The sequence below is a fragment of the Charadrius vociferus genome, unplaced genomic scaffold, assembly GCF_000708025.1.
Source record: "Charadrius vociferus isolate BGI_N301 unplaced genomic scaffold, ASM70802v2 scaffold611, whole genome shotgun sequence".
Lineage (NCBI taxonomy): Eukaryota > Metazoa > Chordata > Aves > Charadriiformes > Charadriidae > Charadrius > Charadrius vociferus.
Window position 1 is genome coordinate 2,094,594 of NW_009646844.1, and position 27,635 is coordinate 2,122,228.

The window sequence follows — 27,635 nt, forward strand, 5'->3', positions numbered from 1 at the left end:
ACAGACATAAGGAGTTATTGTGGTACATGGTGGGTTTTTTAAGAGACATTTTCATTGAGCTAACCTATATGAAAGTTACTTTGAAGTGTGTTGTGCCCATAATATAGTATAAGATAATTCTGGTTAGCCTTTGAGCTCAATATTAAGTGGCAGTTCTAGAAACATAAAAACTTTGAACTACCTATACCTGAAACATCAAAAATTAGAAAACTTGAAGTTTTACAAGACACAGCAGTAGTTTTTACAGCAAAAATAGTTACTTTGAGAGTAAAGACATGCTTCTGATTGTAGTATCACTTGAATACAATTCTGACTTACTGTTTCAATCCACACACCTTGCAAAATCTAATTACTAATCCATGAATCTGTTCTCATAGTCTTACCCATTCTTCCGAGTCTCTCAGATGTCCATCTGCAAGCCTAGGCTTTGCATGTGTGAAAAGAAAAGCAGGTGGTATGTGTTGGACATATAGACATAAGCACACAGTAGAACATGAGGTGATATTTAGTATTGCTGTACGTCACACAACTTTGTCTCCAGCACCCCTTGCTCTTACAAAGACTTGCATTTTGGTGCAGTACCAAGCGTGTGTAACAAAGGTGCACTTTATGCCAGCAGAAACCCTTGAAAGCAGCACAGTTACAGTGATCAAAGCTATATTCAAAAAAGTTCCAATCTTTCTCTAACAATGTGGTTTTCAGGGAGCAACTGCAAGACAGTTTAAGGGGGGCATTTTCTGCAGACAGAGCTGCACAGAAGTGACTGGTGCTGCACTAACATTAGGACCACCTACAGGGCAGAATCTTCCAAAAAGTGAATAAGATGAATAGCCTCAGCTGGAGGGGACAGAAGGTAACCATGGCCATACTCGTCTGGTTCAAAATACATGTGTCCTGTGTAGACACACAACCTCTCAAACTCCCTGTTGCAGGGTACTTCTGCTAAGTGCAGCAGAAATGAGAGATTTCCACATTCTGGCTCACAATGGGCTTACCCTAGAAGATGGCAGGGTTGTTGCCAGGTGGCAAGTTACTAAAGCTAAAACAATATTTTAAGTTTTTGCTAGCCCTGTTATGTCAGGTGCATAATGAGGCATTGTATATGCCTGTCATAGCAGTATCAGCAAAAATCCTTACTGTAAATAGTTATGGTGGCAAAACTGTTTCTACTGCTCTGAGCTGTTTATCTCTGATCAGGAATAATCCTACACCTGTAAAGGAGCATCTCCCACATTATCCCACCAGAACTTTCAAACATGTCCTCACAAATTCAAAAAAATCTTGGTCTACTCTATGCTCTTGTGCTCCTGTGTTTGCATTGTTTTATTTCTGGTTCTCTTACCTTGTTTTCCATCAGCTTACACCAGCTCTTCCAGGCCCCAGTCCAGAATACCTGTAGTTGCAACAGGGTCGCTTCTTCCTTTTCCTTACTGTGAGTGACTTCTACAGAAAGCCCAAGCAGCAGTTTGATGTTCTGAGCTCACGCCTCTCCATCTTGCTCCTGCAGACACCTTCAAAGGCAGAGCCTACTTCAGTGCTTTCCCTGGTCCTCTTCCTGCTCTTTGTGCTGTGTGCTTTGTTCTTTCTTTGTTTCTGTCACAATTTCTCTACAAGTTCTCCAGGACAGCCTCTCACCTGCTGCTGGGTGGGCCGTTCATGTTACACAGCTGGTTCCTGTTTGCTACTCAGGCACAGGTGGAAGAGATGAGTCCACGTTAAGCTTTTGGGGGGAGGAAGGCTGCTTGTCCCTGCACAGGTGTCTAGGGATTGGCTGCTACCCATGGTGGTATCTCAGGTGGTGCAGGTTTTGCAATATGCAGAAAAATAACTGATATCTCAAATACTGCTATGTATGTTTATTTGCTTTCAGAAAGTCAGTACTGCAGTAAATAACATTGGCTTGGTTTTCTTTTGTTTCAATACTCACTTCTAACATTCAGAAACTTGACAGAAAACAACAGAGAAGGCACTTATTTGTGTCTGTAGATTAAATGGAGGAACTTCTGTTTACTGCATGTGGGCAAGCATCAGGTCTGGAAAGAGTAACTTCCCTTCCCTTGCAGCCAAGTAAGACTCAAAAGACAGTCAGGTGCTGAGGTAAAATGGAGCCAGACTATTTTTACACGTAGAGGATGTGGCTCATAGGATTTTCTGAAGAAGCCTTTAACTGTCTGTTCAGAGTTTGTTTATTGGTAACTGTTTGATGGAACACATTGTCACATACTACAAACTCTCCTATTGTGTTACAGATGAATATTGAAAACAGTCAGGAACTTGCTGAGAAATTTCACTCCAACAACTTTTCATAGAAAAAAAAAAAAAAACAACCAACAAACAAACCATTAGCTAGGATCTGAAGAGCTAAGTGATATGTTCTTACTATAACCTTGTTTTTTACAGGCTTTGCTATCATATCGCATAGTCATCACTTATGATGAGACTGCAGAATTGTAGGTATAGCAGTTCACTGAGCGTCACAACATGAATTACTCTAACTATAGCAAATGAGTAATAACCAACTCAATTTCACAGTAGTTTACAGATGTGTATCTATTAAAACAGCTTGACTTTTTATCCTGTCTTCTAATAACTCCATAAAAACCCCACAGTACTTACGATTAAGAAGTTGTATTACAGTGATCAGGCTCTACAATTCTCAGTCCCAAGCCATACTGTACTGCTATGGCTTCTACAACACAGTGTATAACCACACTCTACTTGGCTTACTGGAATGCCACTGGATATGATCCAGTCTGTATGCAAATCTTAACGGCTATGAATAGTTTCACATAGGACACTTGAATGCCAAAAATGGAAGGCTAGATATTTAGCCTGACCTTCTTCACAAATCATCTACAGAATTTCATTCAATATTCCTGCATCAAAACTATCTTCTGGTTAAGCTACATCATAAGACACGCCCTCTGCCCCCTTTGGTGAGGAATTCATTTGGAGGGGCTGAAAGGATCTCGAGAAAGCTGTCTTAATCACCAAAGGCTAAAAATTCTTGCTGAAATCTTCCTGTCCTGCCCACACATTTCTAACCTTTAAAATCCAACCTGCTTGTATTGTTAGTACTTCTCTCAAACTGCTACACCTGTTAACTTTTTTTGCCAAACTTTTATTATATAGATCAGGCATTTACATTGCTACAATTATGAGTATTATCAAGGCAAATTTCTTGTATAATAGCTGCTCAGTCTCTCTAGTTCCAGTTTTGTTAGTTCTCCTGCATGCTTGTACAGAGCATTTTAGATGTGAAATATTTCTGTGACACGTCTTGATACAGGAGCATCACTGATACTAGACTGAATGGGAATGTTAAATAAATTAGCTCTCTTCTATCTAACCTTACCTCACAGTCAGGATTTGTCTGAGCTGGGTCAGTGCTAAGGCTACTGTGAGGCCTCTATTGTTCCAGAATCAAGCGTCATGCAAGCATGTGATTCTTCTATACATTATTTTCTTTTGTACGGAATGATACAATATTGTACTGACTTTGTCACTGTAGCTGAGCTAGCACCACTCTGAAATGTACAGGACAAGCAGGTCACAGCTCTTCAAGCTGTTATTCTGGATTTAGATCTCTCTGTCTCAGTCATAATTTCTTGAAGTCTGTAACCCAAAGCCACTAGGAATTCACTTTGAAAAAGCAAATCAAAACCAAGTGTATGTCTGCAGCGCACATGGTAGTGCAGAGAGGTCAGGCTAGTGGTGACTGGTACATCTCCACAGATCAAGTGTTAACATGTTAGTGATGTGCTGTGTCTGTGCTCACACCTCCTACCTCTCAAAAGGGCTAATTAAGTGTAGTGCAATGGCAGCGTGACACAGTCAGCTCCAACCTCTCTGCAGGATGTACCACAGTGATTTTGAATGCCAGCACAATCAAATCAAATCGTACTTATTTGTCACAAACAGCCAAATTCGCACGTTCCCTAGCATCATCTTTACTAAAATTGCCCTTTATGAGGGTGAAGTTACTACATGAAATCCACTTGCTTCACTGGAAATATTAATGCATTAAGGCAGGATCACAATCCATACTAGAAGAAAATAGACTTGAAATTCAAGCTATATTTTTTTTTCTAAGTAAAATATGCATGATCTTGAAAACCACTGACCAACACCAGAAAATAATGAGAGTTCCCAATAACTAAAAATTCTTATTGTTATTAAATATTTGACACTGAAGACATTTTTTAATAATCCTTGCTTATTCTCAATCCTTTTACAATAATTGACCGTTTTACTTTGCATAAGAGAACTAGGAATTATCTACTAGAATTGAAAGAAAAAACTTTTTGATAAACTTTTTATCTACATTTAGATAATATTAATAGCTTGGACAAGACTGCACATAAGGAAAAAGTAAAAGATTCCTAAAATATTCACATATGTTATGTTATCTCTCTTTAACTGCTGAATGTTCATATCTAACAAAGTTTGGATAAATTGCCATGACTGCAAAAAATCAGATATGCTGAGTCACTGCATTCTGGATGAAGGAAAGGTTAATGTATTGCTGCAATAAATTCACAGGATATGGAAAACTTACAAGAAGTCAAAACCTTATTTTTGTCATCCTTAGCTTTAATTCTAAGTCCAATTCAAGAAAAGAAGGAAACTTTACTTAGAATCACTAGCCAGATGACAAAATGTATCCTTCTATAAAAGCCATTATTAAAGAGAGAATAAGATTAGAAAAATTTAGTTACTGTTTAATATGGTCAGAAAATGATTTTTAGTTGGTTTGGAATCAAAGATTATTAAGCTTACTGATAACACACTGCAAACAAGTGTCAAGAAATATGTCCTATTTATCAGATTAATTACCAATATAACCTTCAACATGTAGCATTAATAATGATTTACTAAATATTCCTAATCAAAGTATAATTTTTTTATTGGTAATTAACACTGGAGGCAAACTCAAATTTTACATGTGTATTATCTGTGTGTTTTCTAGTAATAGTTTCCTCACAGCATGTTTTTTGGTGTCAGTCTGGCAAAAAAAAAATAAGCATTTCTAGGTATTTCAGTAACCAATGTGCTCTAGAATGGTTTTAGACCAAACATTCTACTTGTTGTCTGACAGTATCTGTGGCTAATTCAGGGTAATTTACTTTCAGTGATACTTAACATACGCCTAGGCCAAAATGCTCCCATTTACAGTAGAGAGCTTTTAAGGACTTTTACCTCCACTCCTGAGACTTACTAGCACCTGATACAACCTAAACTCACACAAAAAGTGAGAACTGACCCACGAAGTTTCCTAGAAGAGAAATAGGACTGGTGTCTGGCTGCCTCAGTGGCCATAGGGTTCTCTATGCTGTTTCCAAATTCTTACCCGTAGCCATTGCTACATGAAACTTGCTTTCTGTTAACACTGAGACCATACCACACCATGCTAGTCATAGTTTGAGTACCATTTCCTGCAAATAGCAGTCACATCTTTCCCCCTTGCCTTTATTGTCTTTAACCACCACAGATTATAGGATTAGACAATCCTTAGGCAAAACACTGAATACTCATCTAGAGACTTGAACTCAGGTTATTCCTGCAGCCCTCATACACCTCTCTGATCGGAGGATAGCTCTTAAATACATTTGTTTGGCTCTCACAATGCTCATACCCCTCTCTGTATTCTCTGCTTTGGTATCTCCATTTGCCAGCCACACTCACACATACTAAATCCTCAAAGACTGCTGAAGAAGAAATGAGAACTGGAATACTGAGTGACAGATGGAAATGTGTGTCTTCGGTACATAAACTGCATGGAAGAACTTCCCTGTATCCCTCACAAGCATCCAGTTCAGCTTTGGTAGGGACATGTATCTTATCACAAGTACCTAAAATATTCCACTTGAAACTCTGGATGCAATGCTTAACAAATATCGACATGCAGGCATGACAGAACACCTGGTCTAGTAGCACCAGTTTACCAGGATTGCTCCTGAGGGAGCAGCCCTGAGGCCTAGTTGGCCTCTTGGATCACAGCAGTTCACTTCCTCTCTCCACCTTACGGGAGCCCTGAAAGACTTTTCAAGTTTTTGCTTTGGGGAACCATACAAACTTTAGCTATGTTTCTAATAAGTCTTACCTGTGGTACGGTTCTGTGTAAGTTTGTGTTACATGGAAAGGGAGAGAGCATACTGGAAGTGTGGCATCTCCATCATTCCTATAAAGGTGACATTATGAACGTGTATTTTCCACTTCCTTCTCATGTTGCTTTTTTTCTTCCTGCCCAAATAAAACTCTATTAAATATCACATTAAAAATAATCATATAAAAATAAAGTAACTGACTTAATATCCAGATTATTTAAAAAACCCCAAACTTAAAATCACAGAATACCTTTATCTATCTGTTACAACCATTCTGTATTCTTTCCAACTGCAGGTTAGTGCAAACCTTCCTCAAGTATCTGTTCCAGTGACAAACTGCTCAGCATTTTAGAGTATACTAAGATCACTTTTAAATTACTTTTGACTTCTGTGTCTGTTCTCACTTCACTTGTCTCGGGGAAACTCTTTAGCTGTGTTGAGCAGATGCTTATGATTCTTCTGCAAGACTCTTGCTTTTCACTCATGGTTACTAAACAGGAATGAAGGTTACTTTTGTTTGACCGGAGAAGCTCTGAGTGACTTGACTTCATGCCTTTTTTCCCCCCTATAGAAACAGCATCAGATGATCTTCTGTTTTATAATGTAGGCTCAGAACACTCAGTCTCCAGAGGAAAGGGTGTTCTGAATTCTGCAACGCTAGCTTAATGTGTGTTTCTTCAAAAATTTACAAATACAGTTTATAACAGTATTTTGGTCACCACTTAAAAATGGAGAGGAATACTGTCATTTTTTTGTTACCAGCATTAGATAATGTTAACAACAGTGTCTCAGAGCTAAAGAAAATGCAATTGCTGGCAGCATTTCTAAAAAATTACAAGCAAAAATATAATTGCTTCTTTGCACTGGGAAGTTATAATCCTCCAAGTCAGTGTGAGGAAATAATCCTAAGAGTTGTACAGCAGTCTTTGTTTGGCAGGTATGAGCATGGGTTCTGAAAGTATTTCAAAAAACAGCTAGCAGTTAAATAGAAACACTGACAAAGAAACAGTAATTCTAACCTTTTTCATAGGCAAGTATTTTATAAAACATGATTCCATACTGGTTTTGGGTCATATTAGGAGTACCTGGAGGTTAACAGTTTAATCAAATTATCTTTGCATTTGCTTCATTTGGTGAGGAGAAGTGACTATCCTATGTATTTGCTTACACACATAAGAAAGCACTTCATACACAAGTCTACCCATCTATCTCTATCCTAAATGTTCTTCATTCTCTCCTCTGCTTTACATCACACAATTGACTGGTAGTAGAGATGGGATTTAAAATAGAAGTTTTAAAATAGAAGTTGATATGAAGAATCTAAGATTACAATCTCACACTGTTGGGAGAGAAAAAAAGATAATGCTGTCACCAAGACAGCGAAGCGGATACAAGCCTTGCTTTGCCATGGATATATTCTATAACCTTGGTCAAGTCACTTTTTGTCACGTCAATTTAGACTTTATTTCCCGGACAACAGATGCTATGCTATTATTTACCTCTGTAGTCCTTTGCTAAATATGGGCTACAAGTTGAAGAAAGTAGATTACTATTTGGTAATGGGAAGCACATTCTCAAGGATATATTATCAAACTTGCAGTATTCAAGTCCGCTGACCTCAAACAAGCAAGAAATGTACATGACCCTGACAAAAGCATCACATGCTATAGCTTTAAGCATCTGGGGTGATCTGAAGACAACAACCACTAAATACGACAACAAGTAATGACACTATAAAATGGAGGGAAAAGATCAATGCTCTCTACTCATATTTCTAGTGAAAATGAGCTTTTGGGGATCTCAGCAGTACTCTTGATAATAGTGATAATACAGAAAATACTGAAACAAATAGACAAAGGGTACCTTGGAACAGTAAAATCAAACCAGGAGAGCCACAGAAAGCATACGCAGGACCCACATTAATAGTGACATCAAAGAGCTGGTGAGTACGTGTGTAACACATCACACACAGTGATTCCTCACAGGACAAACAAACAACTAAAATTTGATGGAACCGAGTTGGAATTGCTATGTTTAGGTTGAAAAACACAGTCAGCAACTGGCTACTAAAATTTTCCAGGATAGTCTCCTTTAAAGAATGAGAACAGTAATTATCACCAGAAAATAAGTTAAAAAAATAGTAAAATATGTGACAATTCTTAATAACAAATCTAGCCAAGACACTCTCGAATTTAGAAGTGTGCTGAATAAGTATATATTTTTTGAAAAAGCAGTGAGTACAAGCAAAAACACATACTTAGCGTTACCATAACACTGTATGTATAATCCCAAATACCAAGAGCTGTATGAATATTCAACTACCAAACTGAAAGCTAAGTAGCAAGTCTGATAACCAGAAATGTACTGGCACATATATAAATAAGCACACAAAACAGCACAACAAAGAAACAAAGCTGTTCTAGCAAAAAATTGTAAGGTTGTATAAGCCAGTTTCAACGGTATACAACATAAGGCAGTCTGCCATACAGACAACAAACCTGTTTACCGCACTGCCTCCACAACTGGACTTACATTTAAACATCAGTCGTCTGAAATGATATTTTTTTCCATTTATAGATGCATGTGTAGCAAAAATTAGAAGTTCTAAAAATCGTGGTTTTAAAAGCATGTTTTTAACTGCTTTATTTCCCTTTACATTTTCATTTGATTTAAAAGAGAGAAATTATAGACTTCTCTAAGTGAAAACTCTCATCTAAAAAAACCTTTAGCTTTACAAAACCCTTAAAAAGATCCTTAATTATTGCCAGGTGCTCTTCTTATCAGCCAGCTGACTCCTACTGCTGTGCTTTTAACCAGTCAGGAAAAGATGGGAATACATTTGGAGAGTTAGTTTCTGTTTTGCTTTTTTTACATATCCTACCTTCTGCATATGAAAAATATATCTCTAGATGCTGAAGTAAGTAAAAGTGGTATTAAACTCCACAGAGTAAAACTATGGAATAAATAGGTTTGTGTTTAAAAAGAAAAAAAAAAAAGTAAAAGAGATATTTAGAAGGGGATAGTAGGAAAGAGGAATAACTCTCAGCTAAATATTCTAAAAAAATATATGTGTGTTTTGATACCAGTAGCAATGGTGTCACAGTGATTTACAGAGATTCTGGTGCACTGGACATTTGAGAAGTAATTACGCAGCTTCAGCAAAACCATAACAAGCCTCTTGAGTTTGGAAACTACTGATGACTTAGGATCACAGGATACCTCAGGTTGGAAAGGACCTCAAGAAGGCTCCAGTCCAACCTCCTACTCAAAGCAGGGTCAGCTGTGAGGTCAGACCAGGTCGCTCAGGGCAATATGCAGTCATGTCTTGGAAACCTCCCAGAAAGGAGACTACACGACCTCTCTGCACAATCTGACCCACTGCTGGGCTGTCCTCCTGGGGATAAATGTTTTCCATGCAGCCAGGCTGAATCTCTCTTTTTCTGGCTTACTCCTGTTGTCTCTCACCCTCCCACCATGTGCAGGCCCTAACTCCATCTTTTTGATGACCTTGTATTGGAGGGGCTGCTGTTAGGTGCCCATGAAGTCTCCTCTTCTCCAAGCAGAAGAAAACCAATTCCCTCAGTGTCTCCTCACAGAGCAAGTGCTCCAGCCCCTGATCACCTTGATGGCCCTCTGCTGAAGTTGCTTTAGTTCATTAGGTCTCTGCATTTGCCCGTGTTGAATTCGGTAAGACTTCTATCAGCCTATTCCTTGCTTCAGTACTGTTCCAGCTACAGTTCCTAAACTCCGTATAGGCATGAAATACCAAACAGAAGTTATATGAAATGTTTCTTTATCATGAAACATTGCTCTATGAGGTGATTGTAGCAAGCTGTACACAACCAGATCTGGTATGAGATGAGACAGTAGAACAGTAAAAAGTTCATGAAAAGACTAGAATTTTTTTGACACACAGAACACCTATAATATCTGGCCTTAAAACCCTGGGGTTTATCACATAAAAGTCTTACTCTGTATTGATGGACATGCATTAAAATGTTATCCCTATGTTATGCATATACAGTTGAATGAACTCATTATTTTCATTATCACTGCCTCTTTTCTACCATACTTCAAAAGCAAATTGTTTTCTTAACTATAAATTATAATGGATTTTGTAATTTACTGCTACAGTGAACATGCAGAAAGCATTAATTTAATTTTGAATTTTAGAAGCACAGTGTTTTACTTTAAGTAGCAACTTCCTGAACAAAAGAATCATCTTTTTTTGTCGAGGCTATTTTCTTCAATGATTGACCTAGAGCATGCTTTTTGGATTTTTTTTCTTAGTTGTAGGTCACTTCCTTAAAATTATTAATCCTACTTTACATAAGGGTGTATTAAAAACCTGCATTCCTCATGGCACCTCATAAATATCTAATTTCTTGATGAACTTCTGTATGTAATATACCAAACAGTTTCCTCTTTTGAATAGAAGATAAAGAATATTGCAGTGGAACAGATCAGAAGTTTTCTTTACTAAGCAAAGTCCTTGCTAATCAACGTAGTGGTTTGGCATAACACTGCTCAAATACGCAATAGTTATGAAATCATTATTTCATTAAAATTATAAGACAACTGGAAGTACATATTAAAGGATTTTTAAAAAATTCTTTGAGAGGCTTGGTCATCTAAATTCCCACTGACTTTTTAATAGGATTTGTCATTCTTAAATGTGAAGATGATTTGGAAAAGCATCTGTTACAAACTACATTGTTTTTACCAGTTCCGGAAAAAAAAAGTTTATTAACTTTTCAGTATGTTATTGTTTAGTATGGGGTTTTTTTCTTAAGTTATAACAAGAATTATGTGGAAGACAGAGGTATCATGCCCTGTACTTTACGAACACAGAATAAAAGACTGGCCCTGACCTGAAGCCTACAAAAAAGCTTGTAGTGATAAGACCGATTTTATACAGGGAAGACTGAGGTCAAAGTTCTAGTCCATGGCCTAGATTTTCTTGGCATATTCACAATTCTTACTGGAAATGTTAGAATTTGAAGGGAACAATTTCATAAATGTTATTAAATTCACATGTAGTGAAAAATTATTGAATAGATTTATTAAGATAATTTTCCATAAGAAATTCAGAAATTATCTTGACAAACATATTTTTTACAATCGTTTGTGAAATTAAACGGTATTCTGTTCCTTACTGAACAGTTTAGATAATGAGAGCCATGGGAATTTTGATATACACATTTTGTAGTTCACAATTGAGAATTTGTGAGAATTTGCATGAGAGAAATTGGTTCCCCAGATAGACGTGAATAGTAAATGCAGAATTCTTTCAAAGTACTTGACATTAATTAGTTTAAAAATCCAAATGAATATTCACAGAAATAAACTGAATTATTTGCCCAAGACTTTGTTCCCTAAGACTTTACACACAGGTAACTCTATATCTCTGTTTTGACAGAAGGAGGAAACCAATACATTTCTGCAATGGCTGATGTGAACATGGCAGTCTATGTCATACGTTTCCACCTTATGCAACTTCTGGAGATACAATCTTGAGTGGGGAATATTTCGTTTTGAAGCATCCAGAGCAAAATATCTTAACCGCAGTTTTTACAGGTGTTTAGAAGAACACAGATTGATATGCAAATCCCAGACTTAGTTTTCAGTGCTGACACGATTGGAAAAACAGAACCAAACCCATACGTGTAATCAAAGCTCATTTGGTCTGTAGTCACTGAGTAGTAATAAGCCTGGGAATATCACTTCTAAGGTAACTTTTCAGTGCAGAGGGAAACTTAATAACTTTTTGCATCTCAAGAAGCTTGTTGGGACACTGGTGCAGTACCTGCAGCGGGGCAAATAAGTACTGGTACCTTGCAGCGGGGCAAATGAGTACACCAATGGGTTTAGATTCAGTACTGATGTTGCAATAGCAATCAAAGAGGCAGAGCATTGCTAGATGGTGATGAAGGACTAAACTCACGGGAAGATTTTCAGCTAGAGCTTCTTGCCCAAATTCCCTCTTTACACACCAAAGGGTCAAAAGATGAGCCTACTCTCAGGATTGGGATAAGAGTCAGAGTTAGGGTTAGGTTTGGAATTAAGAGAAAGCCTAGAGCTCCATTTGCAATGGGTCTGTAAAGAATCTGCCAAAGGAAAGTGCAGACTGCAAAGAGAACTTGGCTGTGAGAGCTTTTTCATGTCTACTGATGGGTGTGTGTGTGGGGGGGGGGTCAGGAGGTGAGACACTTGCTTAAAGCTCAGCCTTTGCTTGGGTTAGGGTCATGACCGAGAAGTGAAAGCCTATTTTCTCCCCCATTCCCTCCCCCCCCTTTTTTTTTTTTCATTTTTGTAATGAAATTCATCAGGGCTAATATAATCCCACACTTCCTCTTGGTCATTTTGCATTTTAAATGTTATTAATATGCACAGAATTTTAGCAGAATTTTAGCAGAATTAGATGTGGTTGTAAAGTAAATGTAGAGTAAATGCTAAAAGTAGTAACTGCATGGTAAACTAGCAATGCTCCTAGACAAGAAAATGTTTGGTTAGGAAAAGTAATTTAAACGAAGGAAAAAATAAACTTTCTAATTCCATAAAATTATTTCTTTTCCTCTCTCACTTATTTTCAGAATAATTTTAATTTTGCTTACTTTTCTTCTATTTTACAACTATATATTTAAGGGTAGCAAGGTGGGACAACAGAATAACAGCATTTAGATTTTATACTGGCATACTCCTGAGACGTGTTTAAATTCCTCAGAACTCACTAAAATAAAGGTAAATATATATATTTTTAAATAGAAATTATATATAAAAGACTCATACATGTGTAGTAAACAATGCAATAGGCTGAAAGGAACCTTACGCAATTTGGGAAGGACATATGTGAAGTCCTGCAGCTGGGAAGGAAGAACGTCCAGCAATGATACATGCCAGGGGCTGCCTGGCTAGGGAGGAGCTCTGCCTGAAAATGACTTGAGCATCCTAACAGACAGCAAGCTGGGCATGAGCCAGCAGTATGCCCTGGCAGGAAAAAAAGGCCAAAAGTGGCCTGGACCGTGTGAATCACAGCAGAGCCAGGAAACTGTCATTATCCCCCTTTATTTGACACCCAGTAGACAACATCTAGACACCATTTCCAGTTGTGGGCTCCACAGTAAATGAAGACTAGATCATCTGGGTGTATTTAGTGAATCCCCACCAAGATGATCAGGGGTTGCAGCACTTGCCCCGTGAGAAAAGGCTGACGGAAGTGGGCTTGATCTGCCTGGACAAAAGGCGGCTGCAGACACACCTAACAGCAGCCCCTCCAAAACCTACGAGGAGGTCTTCAAGATGATGCAGCTGGGCCCTGCCCAAGGTATCCTAGCCTACACACAACATGTTCCATCCCACAAGCAATATTTCTGAGATTTCAGTTTATACAGAAGAAGAAAAAGAAAATACATTCTTTGTACACAATGCCTGGAATTTTGCACCATTGAAGACATAATGCAGGATACATTCCTGAAATATGAGTATGAATATTCTGTCAGCAGATCAATTGGGGATGTTAGTAAGCATCTCCTCTAGCATGTAGTCTGTGTGTTGAATGCTACTTCCCAGTAAATCCAGAAGTTCTAATTTGTCCTTGGTGGTAAAATTACTTGATGCGTTTCAGGAAGCCCTGGAAATGACACTGAGAGATGAATCCTCCTATAAGTTACAGATGCTAAGGTAAGAGTATAATTTTAGTGTATTTATGCGGATGTCCAATGATCTTACTTCACCTACCATTATACTGAGTTCATCCCTAGGGCAGAAACGATGCTTTGTTATAAAGCAATTGTCCATATAAAGATGGTCATATGCAACCTGATAACCAATGTGTCTGTCAACAGGAAGCAAAATCTTAATAAACGGAGAAATGAAAAGCAGGGCTTTGAACTGACTGATACTGGTTCTTACCTGCTGAGAACTAATGCAATGATCTGATGTAGATACAGATGTATATGTCCTACAGCCTGAGAAATGAAAATTACTTCCTTCAACAGAATTACTGCCCACAGAGACACCATTCCAAATGAGAAGCTTTTAATAAGAAATCAAAACACTTTCTAGCGTTCATTCTTTTAACTGGGGAGAAGTTTCTGAAAAACTCATTTGCATCAAAGTATGCAGGGGATCAATGTTATAGCACCTGGATAAAATGATAGGAATTTAAGATCCTGTGATGGTGTCTTAGGTAGAAAGGGGATGGGGAAGGAGGAATAGGTTGAAGTATCCTTAAGAATTAGAAAGTATAGACATAGACTAGGACATTAAAAGCTTGTCTTGTGGAATTTATAGACTGCCATTAGGATTTAAATCTGTCAGTCTATCCTTGAAAAGACATTTGACTGGAATTATGGATGGTGAATCTGTATGTAGTATTAACAGCTTTCAGCTCTCTGGCAGAGCACTCTCACTGCTGAGGTATTTGATGGTGAGGACTGGTGACAGCAAGGCATTATTTGCTCCTGGAAAATTTCTGGAGCATATGCTAAGAAGGGGCTAGGGCAGAGAAACAGAATAGTCTGCAAGAAAGCAAGGCTGTAGGGAGGACTCTTCCCTGGGAATGTCTTGGAATATTCCTAATGGTCTCAATACAGGTACAGGATGCTCTGCAGAGTACAGCACTTCAAGTGCTCGGGAACCAAATGGGTTCTCCTCCTCCACCTGAAATTTGAAGGTAAAAGTATCCTCTCAAAGCAGGAGCTGTGGATTTTGTTGTGATTTTAGAGCCATGCCTACTTTGAAGAGTAACCATGAAGTCTGTATGTTGAGTTGTCTGATGCTGGGGACCTTTCTTATTCCTGCTGGAATGAAGCTTGAAGGGGTGCCTAGTTAAAAAAAAAAAATGGTGGCCAACACAAACCTTGGTAATGAAGCAGGAAGTGGCAGGGGACAGTAAAGAGTTTACTGAGTAGATGAGAAGAGAAGGTCTAAGCTCCTTGGTTTCTTTCTGTGACAAAAGCTGACACTAATAAAGAAGTTAAGATAGCTGAAGAAAAAAGCCTATATACCCTCAGGGGCAATAATTCCTATAAAACTTTAACAGACAGAGCCTCAGGACGCTGTATTTTACCAGAACAAGCACCAGGCACAGGCTGGTAATACAAAAATTTCATTAAAAAATGACAATATTTTAGACAAAATCCTCTGAGCTTGCTAGTCTTTCTGATAATTACAGAAAGAATTTTCTGACAACACCCTCCTGCAGCCAAGACAGCACGTGGTTTGTCAGTACTAAATACTGTCTGAAGGAATGCCCTTTTAACAAAAAAGAGTTGTCAATTTATGAGGAAAAAGAAGATGTAGGAAAAACATGAGAATGGCTTGAAACTGCAAGTAATCTCAGATAGATTTGTCTTCTGCACTGATTTGGGAGCTGCATATATAGAATGTATTGCATTGCTGTTTTCAACAGGCAAATCCAAAGAGAAACTCAGTCCTTTCCAAGATCTGAGGAGACAGGTCACAATGAAGACAGATGTTTTAATTTTCAGATATGCAACTCATAATCCCTATTTCTCCTCCTTTTCATTGACCCCTGTTGTCCTCATTTCTAGGAAAATGACCTAGTTTTCAGGAATAATCAGTGATGTCACTCTGACTTTGGAGATCCCATCTGTATCACCGTTAGCTTTTCAGAATGACAACTCTGCAACACCTAACTTCTGCAAACAGGCTTCCAGCAGACAGACTTAAGATTCTGATATACAACTAGGCCACAATCCGCAGCAGCAAAGGCAAACAGGGTCTTCCATAGAAATATGAAGATTCTTTAGTGTCTTGCTATAAGCATAAAATACAAAGCAAAGGCAGATTCACACAAAAGCAGTCTGATGAAAGGCACTAGAAGTAAAATTGAACACATTTTGTTCCTCCCCAAGACACCGTGGATGCATGTGTCCTGATGTAACTTAAAGATCACAATAAAAATGAAATTAATATTAATAAAAAGTGTAAACATTACCTACTGTAGAAAGCATAGAAAGGGCAAGCATCCATAAGTCCCAAATCCTGAGCTAGATGGTTATTTTTGGATTCAACATACTAGCTTTACTACTTTTTCCTTTTTCACTTGAATTATTTAAAGAGACTTTATATAGATACAGGCTTAGCGTCACTGCTGAAATATCTGAAGCAGAAATTCAAATTGTAACTGATCAGCAGTGGTAATTTGTGACAGAAGAAATGATCTGGCATGGAGGGCAAAAAGGCCCAACTGTAGAACAGGTTGAATTGGCTGGAAGCTGGGATGCCAGAGACTGAAGGACTCCCTGTAAGGGAGTGAAGTTTCCCTTGCTGATGATATAAGAAATATCCACAGCATTATCTTGCAGAAATTCTGGAATGCCAGTGCTCAGGGGCCACCTTGGGGCAGCAAAGCTGGCACTGGTGGATAGACCCAACACCTGCCTGAGGTACCGCATTCCCATGCTCACAGGACTGGTGCCACTGCAAGCGTAAATAAGGAATCAGCTTGTGATGCATCTTTGCAGACTCCGTGTAGAACCACTTATGGCAGTAGAACTCCATTCAATGCTTTTTTATAAAAATATATTTAAGCACAAATGTGTGTTTCATTTGCCTCAACAAGCACAATGAAAAATCTCCAACTTATTACTGAAATCAGATTCCTGCTTATTTTAAGATTGTGAATCCACTTGAATTTAGTTTGCTTTAACAAAGTATCTTAAGTGACATAAAATATTTTTTTAAAACTCAAATTACTCTCCCTTTCTCCACCCCAACAAATTCACTCTCACCCATAGCTGAGTTGCTGCATACATAAACTGATAGGAAAACATATCTGTGATACAAAACATTTATCCTCCATTAAGCCTCTGGAGTAAATTCTGATGGGCAGCTTTCAGTTATTATAGTCTTTTAAATTATGTTGTAATACCAGGTGCCACATTTCCTGGACGTGCGACAAATGCTGTTTCTGTGTGATTTGTTTACACCAGTGGAAGCTTGCCATGAATAAGCTCCATTCCCCCAGGAAGAGTTAAAGTTAAAACATGAGTCCCATGTAGGAAATATACTGGGTAAACTACTGCATTGAATGTGCAAACCTGCAGTAAAATGAAATAATTATAAAATAAACATTGGTCTTTATCTATATTATCATCCTAAAAATATCACCCTTTCGTCTTTTCCATTCTATTAAAATTGGGCTATCACTTCTATTGATATTACCCTAAAGGAACTTGCAGAGCTAGAAGCTGGATTACTGGAATATCTAGGCATGTTTCTCAAGGTCTGTTAGGCAGGTGAATGACTGTTCTGCCTCTTCCCATGGTCGAATGGGTCAAGTTTCCAAAGTTTGTGAACATGATTTATTTAATTTGATATGCATAAACAACAACTTATATACAGGAAAAAGTGCGGCAGTGTAAGTCACCTACAAATGGGAAGTGTTTACTAGCAGCCCCATTTAGTTCTTATTAAGAATGATACTGCAGGCTGTGAAAGAGTATACAAACTGATTTTCTACAAGCCAAACTCCCCAAGTAATCCTGTATTGTGTCTACTGACATTATTTTATCAATGTCAATGTAGATTTTATGTCTGCTGAAAGTCATGTAGCAAACACAATGTTCTGAAAACGTACAAACTGCTTGAATTAAAAAAAAATAAAATAAAGTTATTCCTAATAATAAATAAAATTTAGAACTATCAAAAGCCAAGAATATTTGATTAATTAGAAATGGAAGGGAAGTTTCCTTCCTGGAAAATTACTGTGGGATAGAAAGAAAAAGAAAAGTATATCGAATAATGCTGAATGTAGGGAATTTCATGTTAATATAACCATGAAAATGAATAGAACAGAATCTGTTTGTCTGTTCATCAATTATATAAAGGCCATACGTGCTATAGAGCCAGCAGGGCATTTCCACAATTGAAGATTTACTTACTTTTAAGAAGTGTGGGGAGATACAAAGAAATAATGCACACAGTAAGTCAGCTTCATCTGTTTTTTTAGATTATACTGACAAGTTAATAAGTAACATCACCATACATGGCTGCTGTAATATATGTGCTGTTTGTATGTATATTTGGTAAGACAAATTCTTGCTAAACCAAAATCGGGTCAGCCAGCTTTGGAGATTTTATGAGCCAGAACTTCTTTTCCAAGGATTCACAGTACACAAATGGCATACTATTTGTCATAACAAACCTTGAGAGGGGCAGACATTGTTTAAAGCCTTTGGCAGATATTTGAATAATTTACTTCAAGTCAGTCTTCCTGCTTTGTTATCATTAGATTATGGTCAAACCCAGCCATTTTAATTCCTTCAACATTCCTTAGTTTTTTTACCTTTCTTCAACACAAAATACATAAGCATAAATCTGACAACTAAAATACTCTTAGATGGGCGACCAGATCATGGCAAAATTGTAACGTGTTGTTTTGGCAAACTGAAGTCCTGCTCTATAAGCATAATTACTCTTTCAGGACAGAGCAAGACATGTAAATATACTACGTCTTTGTGGCATCTGACAGCAATACTTACCCACCCAGCTGGGCTACTTGCTTGATAATGGAAAGGACTCAATAATATTGCTGGCTCTGCTAGTGACATGTTCTTTGAAGTTGAACAGGTCCAAGTTACCCCTTTGTGCCTTATTTTCCTTACCTGCAGAAAAACAAAAAACCCCATACATTCCATTAGGACTCTCTCAAATCTACAAGTAAAAATAATGTTGTCATTTTATTGATTAATAAACATTTATTATGCTTATTAACAGAACAAACAGAAGCTTTATGAGTACCGCACAAACTCATTGTATCAAAAACCAGTTTTACTGCCACGGACTAAGTTTGAACAAGTATATACAAACAAATTAGTACAACTGTGAGCATTCACAGTATATAAATTAAAATCTCTTAATTACTTGGTCTCTAAAGCAATTCTTTTAAGTAACACAGAACTCTGGGCACTGGCAATGGATCCTGGCAGTTACATTCAAATACCAAGTAGGGAAGCATCTTTAACTATTTTGCCTAGTTTTTAGAGTAGAAGAGTTGATGTAGTATGTAGCAAGACACCTCTGACAACTCCTGCGTTATTTGAGCAATTTTATAGGAACTGTCCCCCTATTGCTTCTGTGAGCTTTATGCCTTAGCAAGAGCTGGTAATTGTATAATCCAGTTATTCTCCACATTATCAAGTGTTGGCTGATACAGTGAAACAACTTATTCCAAAAAGTGGGTTCCTTACTGCTTTACTTCTGCGTTTCCTGTATATAGGGTTCATTCTTCCTGCCATTAATTTCTTAAGTGCCAAGAAAATGACAGACACTAAAAAACTACTCACCGACTTTTCCAAAAACTCTGAAAAAAATACTGTGGTTTGTTGCTAAATTCTCTATATAGAATATATGAAAATTTGGATAAGTACAGTTAACTTTTCTGAATATTGAAGTACAATAGAGATACTATAAATCATAAGAGGTTTCAAGTGCAGGGCTTCACTGACCCCGAAGTAATGTGCGCGCTCTCACACAGATTTCCTCTCTCTCTCACACAGATTTGAGTCTATCACACTATTACCTTAACTTGAACAGTGCAGCTTGTTGCAAACAATTTTACTGGTTAATTTAGTTCGCCTGATTGAGTGAGAACAGAGCAAGAGACATCTTCATCCTCATGCTCATTAGGTCAAACTGAATTTTACAGTACAGCAGTAGACACTAGAAAATCATTCACAACTTCAAAGCCTGAAATTTTGCCATGTCTTTGAAGGAAGTAAAGTAGGGGAAAGCTCTTTTTGTCTTATCCTCCCATGAGCTGCTTCTTATGATGAGCAAACATAGAGGAAACCTCTGTTTTCTGCTAGCACCACTTTTTCCATTAGTATGAAAACATGAAACCCAAAGGTCCCACTAGATGACAAATGACACTGCTTTTGGAGCCATGCATCTGAAAAAATGATCAAGTACATCCCTTAAGTATAAGATTTTAGATAAAGACAAAATCAGAACCTTACAGAGAACTTCTAAAGAGATTGGTACTTGTTATTATGAGAGCAGATTCTCATCTTTTGGTGTCCCATTATAGTCCCTTCTCTCCATTTGAGCTCATATGCTCTTACAACAATAAGTACCCTTGCCATCTAACTTCCTGCTTTCTGTATCGTTCAACATTTACAATGTTCTTCCATGCCTTTGCGTATGCTCAGTGGAAAGAAGTTAATCAGTTAAACCAACTGTGAGACATAAGTTCTTCACCTGATCAAGACTGTTATTGAATGATGTAGAAGATGAGAGGACCCTTATTCAGGAAGTCAATAAATTATGGATTCTTCTTACATATACAGCTGCTCATGAGTTGATAGACTTACCTTTACTAGAAATTAAACAGCAAGGGTCCTTCATTTTTTGCTCAGAGAAGTTTTGGGTGCCCCATCCCTGGAGGTGTTCAAGGCCAGGCTGGATGGGACTTTAAGCAAACTGGTCTAGTGGGAGGTGTCCCTGCCCACAGCAGGGGGGTTGGAACTAGATGATCTTCAAGGTCCCTTCCAACCTAAACCATTCTATGATTCTACATTTTACATTAATTAAAGCAAGGTTTCTACTCCTTTTCCTCTTAAAAACACAGTCAAGTTAATAAACACCGGCATCCTCATAATGCAATTATAAAAGCGAAAATTCTACAGGAAAGCTTGATTAAATTTTAGTTACATTTAATGGACATTTAATATAATAAATTTAAAAAGAGAAAGAAAATAGCATCCTGTTACATTTGCCAAATTAATTTCCTAAAAGGGATGGATTGCTACTTTAAAAAATACACTTTTTTTCTCCCTCTACATAGTGAGCCTTTTTGATTGGCTACTTATTTTTAAACAGCTATAATTGAATAGCAAACAACTTTAGTTAAATTATTTTCTAAAGAATGCGTATACCATTTTTCTCCTCTGGAGATTCTGAAATATGTTTTCTTTGTAGAAATAAAAGATATGCAAAAACACATCAACCCTGCAAACCTTTCTCTACCTGCATCCTCACCTTTGGAATAAATCCCTTGAGTAAAGATATGAATCAGACTACATTTGGAATAAATTCACTTGAGTTACACTTGCTTCTAAGATCCCACAAATTATTAATATATTGATCACAATTGTTTGAGATAATGGCCTATAAACTCTCTCGGCACCCATAGCACTGGCAAAATCTTTAGAATACATAGTTCACTGCTTAATAAGATTTCACAACCCATGACAAAAAGAGAGACAGAAAGAAAGAAGAGAAACAGACTATTTGCATTAATAGCAGTGAAAGGAAATTAATTCTTAAGGCATTTTCTCCTCCTAAGAAACATCTTCATGAACATAAAGACATTTGGAAGGCACTTGCACCTTGCAAACTTCAAAGCTCATTTTCTGGGATATTTGGATATTCCTTTTTTTTTTTTTTTTTTTTTTTGACAGCTGCAATTACCCAGAGTAGCACAACCTGCCTTTTCCCAAACTAAAACCCAAGCATGGGAAAAGTTTCCTCTTTCATCGACAGCATTTTGGATATAAGAAACAGTAACAGGTCAGCACTTTCTGTCTAATTACAAACAGTTAAATACCAACTCAGAATAAAATTCTGAAAGATACATTGACTCCAGGTGCTGCCATTTTTATGATATATTATTCATATGGCCAGGTTTTGAAGAATTCTCTCCCATTTAGGCATCTATAGTGAAGGAAAGATTTTTCAAAACAGATTTTCCCCCACCAGAACAAGAAGCAATAGCACATCTTAGCATCTTCTGAACAGAAAGCCCTTTCCCAGGAAAAAAGTATCTGTAGAGAAAGCACTTGATTCTGTCTGGGCCCATATGATGACCATCATTTTAATAAGAACGAATACAAGCATGACAGAAAAGATACCGTTCTTCATCAGATGATATGCATGACAGTAGGTGTACACACATCACAGTCAACAAACCCCAGTTTTGCATCAATAGTGACTCTAAGCTGGATATTTTAACTTTGCAGCTCTTCCAAGTACGTAGTTAGAGACTTTTTCATTGTTTTTTAAAGCCTTCCTAGTCTCATTCCTTCACATTAGAAAAACAACCCTCAAATCCTTTGCATTGATGCATAAAAATTCTGAGATGTGCCTGATTCGTGGGACACTATACCTTAATCAATGTACAAATATCATGTCAGTTAACTTCCACTAAGTACACTTCCACCACTTCTAGGTTGTTTTTTCGTATCTTATTGTATCTTTTTTCCTTGGTTCACATTTTTTTATGTTACATTTAATATACCAGCTTAAGCTCTTGCTTAATAGTGCTGCTGTTTAGCAGAGGTTTACTGCAAAGTATCTTAAGCAAGTACCTATCATTAAGCAGGTGTGAAGGTAGAATTACACTTGTTGGAATTAACTACTGGATAAATACTTAGCCAACATACATAAATCCGTAAGAAATTGATCTTCAGTACCTTATGTGAATTACATCAATAAACCACAAGCATGTTCTGTTAACTCAGAAGTCATATACAATCCTATTATCTACATTTCATTGATTCATGTCCATAGCTCGCACTAAAGGATAAAAATTATAAAAGCATAAAAATCCAGTACAGAATGAACAACCTAAACTTCTAAAAAAAAAAAAACCAATTCGTGCACTCACTTTACTGTATAAATACAAACAAACATACAATGCTTGAAGTGGGAATAAAAGGTGAAGCAATGTTATTGAGTTATTATAGGCAAACAGCTTGAGCTGTGCAACCTAGAATCCAAACAGGCAGCATTCCCCTGGTTGCGAGAACTCAGTAAGATCTGGAAGGCACTCCTTTAAAGGACAGAAATCCTCAGATTCTCCTCAGTCCATGTTAACACTCTGGTTTTGTGAAATTTCACTGAGGATCTCCAATAGTCAACTTTCTTTAACACAAGAAAGATATCTAGGGCAGCTTAAGAAAATTCATCCATCTCCTGGTTTCTAATGCTCTTTCCACAACTAGTCCTTACAACTCTTACTCTACAGATAACAAATCAAACAAGACCTTTGCAGGTTTCATATGCAGACAGCCTGAGAACATATTCTTAACCTAGTAAGACCAATTCAAAACATAAACAAAAAGGGAAAATGTCTTTCAAGTACTTCACTCCAAACCCTCTGCAACCAAGGGCAGATCTGGACTCACCTCCAGTAACCCAGAGAACCCCTTCATCTTCTATCTGCACCCTTTCCTACAAGGAGCAGCCTCTGGTCTCCCCCAAATGCCTTTCTCAACTTTTTATGATACCGGGTAGAGTGGAACAGCTATAAAGAAGTAGTAAACCATCTTACCACCAACTGTTCCATGAGAATTGTTACTGTAGGGTCTAAGAAAGTCAAGGACAAAAACCTGGTTTAAATATCCCCGCAGGTACCAACTGAGCTGGCAATACTGACTTAGTCATCTCTGCTTCTGACAGCGATCAGTCACCAAACCATCCCGGGAGCTTGTAAAAAGAAAGTTAGATACTTCCTAGATTATGCATCACCAAAATGTGGTGTTTGGAGGTCTTGGTGATAGGCTTATGCAGTTAATGACTTTTGCAGGACTGACTCTTCACTTATTTCAAGTTAAATTAATGACAAAATATCACATAAGTAAGTTACTTTAGGCTTAGTTTTCAGATATTTGCACAAGGAAAACATAGGGAATATCATCAAAAAAAATGTGAGACTTCTGTCTCACACTGAACATCAGTCTCACAAGGCATCCTTTGAAGTCAGTAAAAAACGTCTATTTTTGGAGGATCAGGACTTTTGATTACCTGTGGATGCCAGAGTTTCCTACTTGATTTTTCATTTCCTTCCTCTAGCTGTGAACAACACAGAAAAAAGAAAAATATTAAGACATTTTATGTCACTTGGGTTTAGTTCTCAGACCTGTGACTTATGCAGGAGATGATGAATAGGAATCTAAATGCAAATGTAGAATGAAGTGAACATCCAAAATGCATATGTTATGAGAAAAGGGGATCTCTCCCTTGATTGATACTGCCATTTAATGTAGCTTTATTATTGTTATTTATGTAATTTATAGCTACAAGTTGACCCCTTTTAGTATCTTTCTCCAAGGATTTAAAATATTGGAAAAATAAAGCTACTCCACAGCTTGTGAGGTTACAGGGAAAAGATGTATGTATTATCAGAAGGAAACAGGGTGATTTTCATAACCCTCAGCTATTTCAGTACAGTAACAGTTAATTTCACTTAAAACATCTGTCTTTCTCATCTTTCTCCTTTCACTGCACTCCCATCCTCGCAGCGCCAGAAATTAGAAGAGTGAATGGAATGTAAAGCTCTTTCTGCCCTAACAACACTCTCTCGCTGACCTCAAAAGATTAACTATGAGAAGCAGTAAACACCAGGTCACATCTGAGAGAAGATGCCATATTTACTAATGAGACACCTGAAGTACTTGCTAATACGGTAAAGAAAACAGTTTTATATTCTTAAATAAACAGCAAAGTTGAACTCGACAGGTCTGGTATGTGCTTCAGCATTATCCTTCACTACATCCACAACTGCAAGCATCTGATAAACTGAAGCAAGTTCAGCAGAGGGCCATCAAGATGGTGAGGGGCTGGAGCTCTTGCCCCATTAGGAGCCATTGAGGAAAGTGGGCTTGCTCTGCCTGGAGAAGAGGTGGCTTCGGCCTGATAGCACCTAACAGCAGCCCCTCCAATTCAGAGGGATGGTGTAAAACACATGGTAGAAACAAAGGTAAGAAGGGAGGTGAAAAGGTGTTTGGCTGAAGCTGAGCCCAGGGAACGGGGAGAAAGGTACTTCTCCCCATTAACAAGGGTTAAATTGTTTGTATTTTCTTTTTTTCTCAATATATGAATCAGTAATTAAGTTTGTGTTAATTGGCAATAAATTACATAAAATTCCCCGAGTCAAGCCAGCTTTGCCCATGACAAGTATGTTATGATTTGATGAACTATATGCTTTTCCTTATATTAAATTCTGATGAATTTTAGAAGCCTACTGCTGCATAAAAATACTTTCTCTCAATGCCAAGGTGCGTGCATGTTTCAAAAATTAGCCCAGGCCAACACTGTACATGACTACACAAACTGATAATGACTTTCCAAATGATAAAAACTGTGTGCTTGACTGCATGTGCATTAATTAGACACTACTAATATCGTCATTGGTAGTATTATTTCCTCTGAAGTACTAAAGGAAGATGTTTTCTTGAAGTGTATGGTTAACACGCTTGGAAGCTGCACCCACTAATATAAGATTATTAATAGAAAAAAAATCACATACTACTAAAAACTTCAAAATAAAGTTAACTCTAAGGTGGACATGGGAAAATTCAAATAAAGTCAATTTTTTTAGAGAAAAACTGCTTTTCAGTGAAGAAAGAAAACAAATGACATATGGTGCAAAATGTTCGTAGTTAAAGTTATTTTAATTATGTGTTAGCAAAAGTTTGTTTACCAAAATGACAAACTATTTCCTCCCTAGCCATATCAGAAACCACAGCTGCGAGGTCTGAAAGTACTAACAAATTCCCTTATGTCAGTAAAATGACAAGAACTGATTCTTATGAACTACTAAGAAGTCCATACATCTAAGTATTTAAACAATGCTCTACTCGGAGCTGTCAGACATAAGGCAACAGAGAGAAGAAAGGTTTTCAGTGATTCATCACTACATACTGCTCACTTCAGATATCAACCAATGCACGTGTTCTTATGTTTGGTCTATTCTGATGGTTTCTGAAAATTCTAGATACTGTAGTTTTTAATAATGAAATTCGGGTTTCAGGTAGACTGCAACCTGCCTGACATGATATTGCTGATCATTTCTGTCCTCAGTTCGGTCAGGATCCAAAAACTTGGCAGTCTTCTGACTACCATTACATGATCTGTTAGGCATGACCAGAACAGGCCTCACAACTCAAACACAGTCCCTGAAGTAGTAGCATTACCATCTTCTAGTAAGTTAAGCTTATATGGTGTGGAATAAACATAGGTTCTACTCCATCTGTTACCTGAGAATATTCACGTTGTAGACAATTCTCAGGTGGATGGCAAACTCACCAATGAAAATTGGTTATTTTGCATGGACCTACCTAGACTTAGTGAAGCCACCAAGAGAACAAAGGAATAAACATGACTAATCTTACAGTTCAGCATAGGGAAGTGATGGAGACCTGGCTTCCTAACCACGCCCTCAAGACATCTTTTAGGTAATTTATGCCACATATCCCATATTACTAAAACCTTCTCAGTCTTAAGAATTCCCTTGGAGAGGGAAGAGCTGGATTTCAATCTCTGCTGTCAGTACTCCTTGTCCCAACTGCTCAGCATTTCAAGAACAAATTGACAAAACACTCGGACATCCTTGCATTTAGTGTGATGGGGCAAGAGGTGGGCAGGAACTTCCTCTTTGTCCACTACAGCTATGTCAAGACAGCTCCAATGGAAATGCATTGATGTGTCCACAAAATGGGGGGGTTTAAGGTTTTCTTCCCAAAATAACTCCTACATCATGCAGAAAAACTCAGGTTGGAAGGGACCGCAGGAGCACTCCGGTCCAACATCCTACTCAGAGCAGGGTCAGCTGTGGGATCAGACCAGGCCAACGCTTTGTCCATCAGGAGTGATCCCGAAGCCCCTCTAGAAACCTGTCCTAAAGGCTGGCTGATGAAACTAGCATACTTAGCTGTACTTGCATGAGGATAGTTATAGGACAGCTATAACAGAACTTTTTTTTTCACATCACCAAGTGGCCATACCTTTTTAGGATACATTTATAATGCAGATCTCCCACTTGAGCCACTTCTGAAAAGTATGACATCTTTTAAGTTACCTGGCCTCACAGACCATCATTTGGCTTCCGCACATGGTTCTTTGTTAATGTACTGGCTTCACTAAAGCTAGAGAGCACCTTTGAGCACCACATAGTGCAGAAAGTTCAGTAATCTGCCATGGAATATAGAAGGTCTGTTTCACCAGGATGACAGCACCACATCAGCTAATTCTGAAAACCCTCCAATGTCTCTTCGCTTGCAAGCACAGTTTTAAAGGTAGCAAAGGAAAAAAATAAGTTAGAAAATTGCCCCCACTGGATACTTTTCAAAATATGACATAAAGCTTCAACATTTACCTCTGAAATTTAACAAGACTGAAAACAAACAGTAAATAAATCCGACTATGTATCACATTCAGACACATTCCTTAGCATGTTGTCCAGATTTCAGAGGTCTGTTCTACAGTTCAATTAAAATATTAAAAAAAAAAGAAAAAAGTAAAGAAGAAATATTTTCTAGAGAACTATCAGATATATTCTTTAACAGATATTCTTTAATCAATGTCTTTGTTTAAAAAGAGTACTATAAAGTCATTATTAACACAAGTACTGGTGATCTACACTCCATTAGTCCATAAAACTTGATAAACTATCAATAGTTCAACTGTCATCAGCATTTTTTCTGACTGCTTTATGATACAGATAGATTGAGTAGGCTGAGCTTTAATTCTAGTTTTGTAATAATGCCCCTGGTAAACGTG